The following is a 6,904-nucleotide window of genomic DNA, read 5'->3' as shown; positions in this document are numbered from 1 at the left end:
GGGCTTGCCTGATTGCTCTGGCAAGAAGGAGGGGTCGTCAACACCGTAGTCGTACTGGGTAGCAGCGGCGTCGGTCTCGATGTCTAGCGAGAGAAGAGCGGGAAGAAACAATAAATACAATGCAAACAAAAGCATGACGATCCATGACATGACAAAGCGTGATGCTAGGGGTGCCCAATCGCGGTAATAGGTGATATCAGCGAAGGGGGAAACACCCGGGGAAGTACTCCCGGTGTTTCGCGTTTCTGGACAGATGAACTGGAGGGGGAAAAGTTGCGAGTTCGATAGGTTAGGGATGTGTGGCGGACAAACGGGCTGCGTATCCGGATTCGTCTCGTAGTTCTGAGCAACTTTCATGTAGAAAGTATTTTCATCTGAGCTACGGTTTATTTTATATGATTTTCTAAGGTTTTAAATCATTTTTAGTATTTATTTAATTAATTTAATTCAACATTATCCAGAACAGTGCATGCTGACGTCATCATGACGTCAGCGGTCAATAGAGGTGTTGACTGGTCAAAACTGACGTGTGGGTCCAGTGGGACCCACCTGTCATACACTATTTAGTTTAATTAGGAATTTAGCTAATCTAATTACTGTTTAATTAAACTAACTAGTTAATTAGATTAATTAAATATGATTAATTCACTTAATTAATTCACCAATTAATTAATTAATCATTAGTTTATTAATTCAATTTTATTTTATTTCCCTTTTCTTTTTCTTTTTTTAAACATTCTAGGGCGGGGTCCCAGCTGTCATTGGGCGTGGGGCCTTAACCGGCGCGGGTGGCGGTTACAGGCGCCAGGCGAAGCCGGGTGACGGGCGGTGGTACGGGGGGACCTGGCGACGAGCGCCGCGGGCGGGGATCAAGCCCGAGCGGCGACCAACACGCGGGGGCGTCACGACGTGGCCCCCAAGTTGAAGCGGCGACGAGGCCGTGGACAGGGTGTGCAAGCTGCGGTGGTGTGCGGGCGTACGGAGGGGTGCCGTGGGGCAGTGGGGCACAGTGGTGGAGGCGGTGAGCGTGACGGCTATAGGCGCAGGCCTCGCGTGGCCGTGGCGAGGGCGAGGCGAGGCGGGCGGCGCAGAGCACCTCGTAGCGCGCAACAGGAAGCGAGGAGCGGGACGGCGCGGGCACGGCCATGGTCGCGCAGGCGATGGCCACAGCGGGGCAAACGGTGGGCGCGGCCACCGCGGTGTGAGGCGGTGCGGCGAGCAAGGCGCGCGTGCGGGTCGTGGTCGGCGGGAGCAACAGCATGGAGGAAAGGGGAGGAGAGGGGAAGCTCACGAGGGCCGTAGGGAAAAGGCAGCGGGCTCGGATCGGCCGGTGAGGAGGAGACCATGGACGAGGCGGCGCCTGTCGTGGTTCTAAGTCTGACAGTAGTGTAGGGGGGTAAGTATGGAGAGGCAAGATCTTAGCTATGGAGAAGTTGTAAGCACGCAAGGTTTACGAGTTCAGGCCCTTCTCGGAGGAAGTAATAGCCCTACGTCTCGGAGCCCGGAGGCGGTCGACTGGATTATGCGTGTATGAATTACAGGGGTGCGAACCCTTGTCTCGGAGGAGGGGGTGGCTTATATAGAGTGCGCCAGGACCCTAGCCAGCCCACGTTACAAAGGGTTCAATGTACATTAAGGCAGGGCGTTACTAGTAACGCTAGTAATAAAGTGATATGATGACCATAAAAGCTACTTAATAACCGATCGTTAGCATGCGGAGTGCCTTTAGGTCTCCTGACTGTCGAGTGGCTTGGTCTTGATCGAGTGGTTGCTTCTTGGTCGAGTATCTTTGAGTCTGTCGAGTGGAACACCTCCAAGTCGATTGAAAGATGATTTCTTCTAGAGATGTCCTTGGGTAGGTCAGTTTGGACAGGTCCATGCCCCTACCCTAGGTACATAGCTTCATCATTAGCTTCCGAATGGATCGAGGTTTGAGTGGGAAAGGGATTGAGCACTTCTTCGACTTATTTTTCATGCCGTGAGCATTTCTTGTTTCGGATCAATGAACCTGAGCGATGGCAGCGACTTCCTTTCCAGTCGCCTTGATCCATTCTTAGGTTTTTGTCGAGTGAGTTTCTTTACTTGAAAGGCTCCAAGTGACGGTTCGGAGGAGATCTTTGGTCTAACAAGTTGTTCCACTGCCCGCAGATTTCGTGGGATCTGAATTTTGGGAAGCGCGCGGGACGGGGGAGGCCGCAGTAATCGGATGGGATAGAGCGGAGCCGCCTCGATCCCCGCGCCACCTTTTTCGCCACGTATCGCGCGCGCGATTGTTACGGGATTTGAGAGAACCGCCCAGGCCTACCAGTCAGCCACTCGGAAGCGGCCTCATATAAGGCGTTGGACCGGGGTCTCCCGAACAGTGTGTCCCCATTATCTATTCTCCTCTTCCCGCTCCTCCGCTGCGCTCGCTCTCGCCCTCGCGCCACCGTTCCGTACGCGTCTCGCTGGCGACGATGGGGAAGGAGAAGATGGCGGCTCTGGAGTGGGCAAAGAAGGCGACGGCGAGGTCGAAGGGGAAGGTGACCAGTCGGGGCGGATCCTCCTCGCGAACTGGCCTGCCGAAGGGCTGGATCCAGGACGACTGGATCCACTCGAAGCTCACCCAAGAAGACCTCGACGACCTGGCCGAGGGAGGGCTGATCCCCTATGACTCGGCGCGGCTTCCGGGGAAGGAATCCGAGCCGCAACCCCGGGAGGGTGAGCGCGTTCTTCTTGCCACCCACGTCGACCATGGATTTTCCTTGCCTCCTCACCCTTTCTTTCGAGGATTTCTGAACTTCTTTGGGGCACAACTCCACCATTTTACTCCCAACACAATCGTTTATCTCGCCGCTTTCATTTCTTTGTGTGAGAATTTCCTGGGTTGCCGGCCTCACTTGGGTCTTTTCAAGCATATTTTCACTTGTCGCTCCCAGACAGTGAAAAAGGCTAATCCGAGTGATGAGAGGACTCAAGTGATCCAGATGTGTGGGGGTCTTGGTATCCAGATGAGAGGGAAAAGCTCCTTTCCGGCCATGATTCTTCCCGACTCAGTTCGCAGATGACAGTCGACCTGGTTTTACTGTAAAGACCAGTCGACCCCAGGGCAGTCGACTGGCCTCCCTCCCTTTACCATGGATCGAGTGAGGAAACCATCCCCTTTGAAGGTGCTCCCGGAGGAGAAAGCGCAGGTGAGGGTGCTGGTCGAGCGAGTGGTCCAGCTTATCCGTGACGGGGTCACCGGTATGGATCTCTTGGAGGTCTTCCTTCAGCGGCGCATCCAGCCTCTTCAAGCCCGAGACCATCCGATGTGGATGTATTCGGGTCTTGAAGACTCCACTCGGATTCACCCGGAGGAGGTCGATGATGACACACTTGAGAAGTGGCTGTCGGGCATTGCCGGAAACAAGGATAACCCCAGGGGAGCCAGGAGAGTTCCCCCATTCGACCAGTCTCATGCACCAGAGAAGGTCTGATTCTGAGTTTTTGCTTGTAATCTGAATTCACTCGCGCAGCTGCCTATACTGCGTCGACTGACTTTGTTCTCCCTGCTTTCTTTCAGGCCATTATTGAAATGTATTCAATGCCCAACGGAGAGCAAGAGCAAGCTTTGGAAGGCGAGGCGAGTGGCGGCGACAGTGGCGAGTGGACTTCTGACGGTGAAGGGGATGGAGGAAGCGACGACTCAAGCGATGGAGAAGAAGTCGAGTCTCCCCCTCGCAGGGAGAGGCGATCCAAGCTTGACCAAGAACGACCGAGCGCCCGCGAAAAGGCAACTGCTCAGGCTGGCCAGTCTTCGAAGCATCCTCGGATCTCTTCACCAACCCCGACTGAGAAGGTGCCAAAGCACCCCAAAGTTGCAGAGCCGAAGACTCAGAAGGCGTTGCCGAAGATCAAGATTGATATCCCCATCGCTTCCGCGTGAGTGTCTCTCTTTGTATTCACTCGATGCTCCGCGTTGCTTGTTTTTCTTGTTTTAACTGGACGAACTTTGGAACCGTCAGCGCTGCCACTTCCGGGACCTCAGATTACAGGGATGATGATGAGGTGATGGAGGATGCGGTCACTTCTAATCTGGGTATGATTTCTGTCATACTGTCTTTGTTCAGTCGATTCAACTGCAATGTGCATCATTGGGTGACGTGATTTTGGCAAGTGAACTTTGCACAGCTCCCAACATTATTGACCTCCCCGATGATGATGAAGAGCCCGAGAGGTCTTTGACGAGGAAGAATAGGCAAGCTTCTGCAAGCGAGGCGTTACAGTCAAAGCCGAGGGTGGAACCAGTCGTTCAGGACACTGGCGACGCCAATCGGGGTTCTGTTACCTTCGCCGTGCCACTGTCGAGTGCCTTGCCTTCTTCGTCGACTGCTCAGGCCCTTGTCGACCCACCTTCTGTTTTTGCGACCCATCATGTCCCAGAAGATGAAGTGAATGCTGCCGGGGAAGCTATACGCCAGGCGGGCGTCATGATGGAGAAGATGAAGATGGTGCGGGATGCCAGTCAGGCTGCCTACGACGCCAGCTCGGCTCTCCAAAGCAACGTTCAGGTTAGTTGGTCGCCGCTTGTTCTGTTAGGATATGATATCTGAAGACTCTTTCCGAAAATCTTTGCTCCGAAAATCTTTGCGTTAGTACACCCACTGGGTGCATTGATTGAACTTTGAATTAGTGGGGGCACGCTGAGTGCACCCATTGGGTGTACTCCCCGAGACTACGGTGGACTGCGGGCAGTCGACTGTAGTCTTTGTATTTTGTCGAGTGTAAACCGAACTGATAGTTTGTCTCAGTCACTCGGTCTGGTCGAGTGGGGTCAGAACCAGTGGGGGCACACCAAGTGCACCCACTGGGTGTAGTCCCCGAGACCGCGGTCGACTGCTGGCAGTCGATTGTGGTCTGAGTTCTTTCTCTCTTCTTTTTTTACTCCCTGCACTCGACTCCAGCGGGCCGGTCGAGTGGGATCAAAACTGGTGGGGGCACGCAAAGTGCACCCACTGGGTGTAGTCCCCGAGGCTATGGTGGACTACGGGCAGTCGACCGTAGCCTTAGTACTTATTGACTTTGTTGTTTTTCGCTGTAAAAATAACTTCTCCCCTTTGATTTCAGAAATCTTGTGATCTTGGAGCTCGCTTTGCTGACTTGGAGAAACAGCAAATCCAACTGAACCTTGACTTGGAGCTGGCCAAGACAGAGCTGCAAAGGGTCAAGGACGACGCCACTGGTAAAACGAATTTGTCGACTGGTCTGTCTTAGGCTTGAGTACCCTTCTGCTCTTTCTGAATCAGGCATCATTTCTTTGTAGAAAAACTGAGAGAAGCTCTGACGAAGAAGGATCAGGATTTGGATGCTGCTCGAAAGGAGGCTGACGACAGAACCGCTCTAGTTGAACAGAAACTGGCTTCGGTCGGCCAGTTGGAAGAAGAGAATACCAGGCTGAAATCTGCTCTGAATGACGCCAACAAGGAGTGCTCGCGCTGGAACAAGGAGAATCTCATCCTGGGCGAGAAGATGGAAAGCATTGCTCCCAGGAGGGACGATCTGGAGAGCTATCTGAGGAGCCTTGCCAAGAAGTTGTTCATCAAGCTTGAAGGTGCACATTTTGTTCCGACTGATTTTTTTATGTCGACTCGGTGTACGAAAATTGACTTATCCTTGGATCGTGAATGCAGAGTTTTGCCAGAACTTCGAGGAGGAGACTGGGCGGATTGAGCCAGGTTTGGACCCAATCAATTCTCCCGTAAAAGATGAAACTGCCATGAATCTGCTCCGACTGGAATCCCGCATCGACGGTCTCGTGGACTACTTGGCTCGACTGAAGGTCGCCATGTCGCGGATCGACCCGGCACTTTGGCCAGAGACCACACCCCAGAATGATCTCGAGTCCCTGATGACTCGACTTAACGAAATCCCTGATCGAGTGCAGGAGTGGAAGAAATCTTCTGCCCAGTGTGGAGCTGATGTGGCCCTATCTCTGGTTCGCGTCCATTGCAAGGAGGTGCATCAAGATAAGCTAGCGGCAATCAAGGTCGCCAACACCCAGAAGCATGACTTCCGATCTTTTATGGAGACTTTCATCGTTGCAGCCATTCGGATCGCCGATGGTGTCGACCTAGACGAGTTCGTCGAGCCTGCTAGTCCTCCTCCCGCGGAGTGAACAAACTTTTATGCCTCACCTTAAATTTGCCTCGGGATGCCAAGTGGTTTTTGTAACCGTTAAACTCTTTCCGGCTGAAAGCCCGAGCACTTCAATCTGTGGTCCGGAACCTTTAGGGTTTATCTGAACTTGGTTTATCGTTAAATATCTTCATGAATCCCCCGTCGAGTGGGAATCGTTCTTCATTCGAGACAACTTTTGTATTTGTGGCGCAGCTCTGAAGGAGAAGGTGGTAGTCGACCTGCATCTTGTTACTGCAGAGCGGGACGGAGCGCACATTGTATTTGTGGCGAAGCTCTCAAGGAAAAGGTGGCAGTCGACCTGCACCTCGTTACTGCAGAGCAGGATGGAGCGCACATTGTATTTGTGGCGAAGCTCTCACGGAGAAGGTGGCAGTCGACCTGCACCTCGTCGTCCTTGAGGATTCAGATGTGTTTCATACTTAGGCGAGTACTGGAATGCAGCTAAGCCTCCAAGTGGGAGGCTGGCTCACCACTCGGTAGGATTTTCAGATACTTAGGCGAGTACTGGACTGCAGCTAAGCCCCCGAGTGGGAGGATTGCTCTCCACTCGGTAGGATTTTTTCAAACTTAGGCGAGTGCCGGACTGCAACTAAGTCTCCAAGCGAGAGAACTTAGGCGAGTACTGGACTGCAGCTAAGCCCCCGAGTGGGAGGATTGCTCTCCACTCGGTAGTATTTTTTCAAACTTAGGCGAGTGCTGGACTGCAGCTAAGTCTCCTAGTGAGAGAATCTTAGGCGAGTACTGG

Source organism: Triticum dicoccoides, chromosome 2A (genome assembly GCF_002162155.2).
Source record: "Triticum dicoccoides isolate Atlit2015 ecotype Zavitan chromosome 2A, WEW_v2.0, whole genome shotgun sequence".
NCBI lineage: Eukaryota > Viridiplantae > Streptophyta > Magnoliopsida > Poales > Poaceae > Triticum > Triticum dicoccoides.
This window is presented reverse-complemented; position numbering follows the sequence as displayed.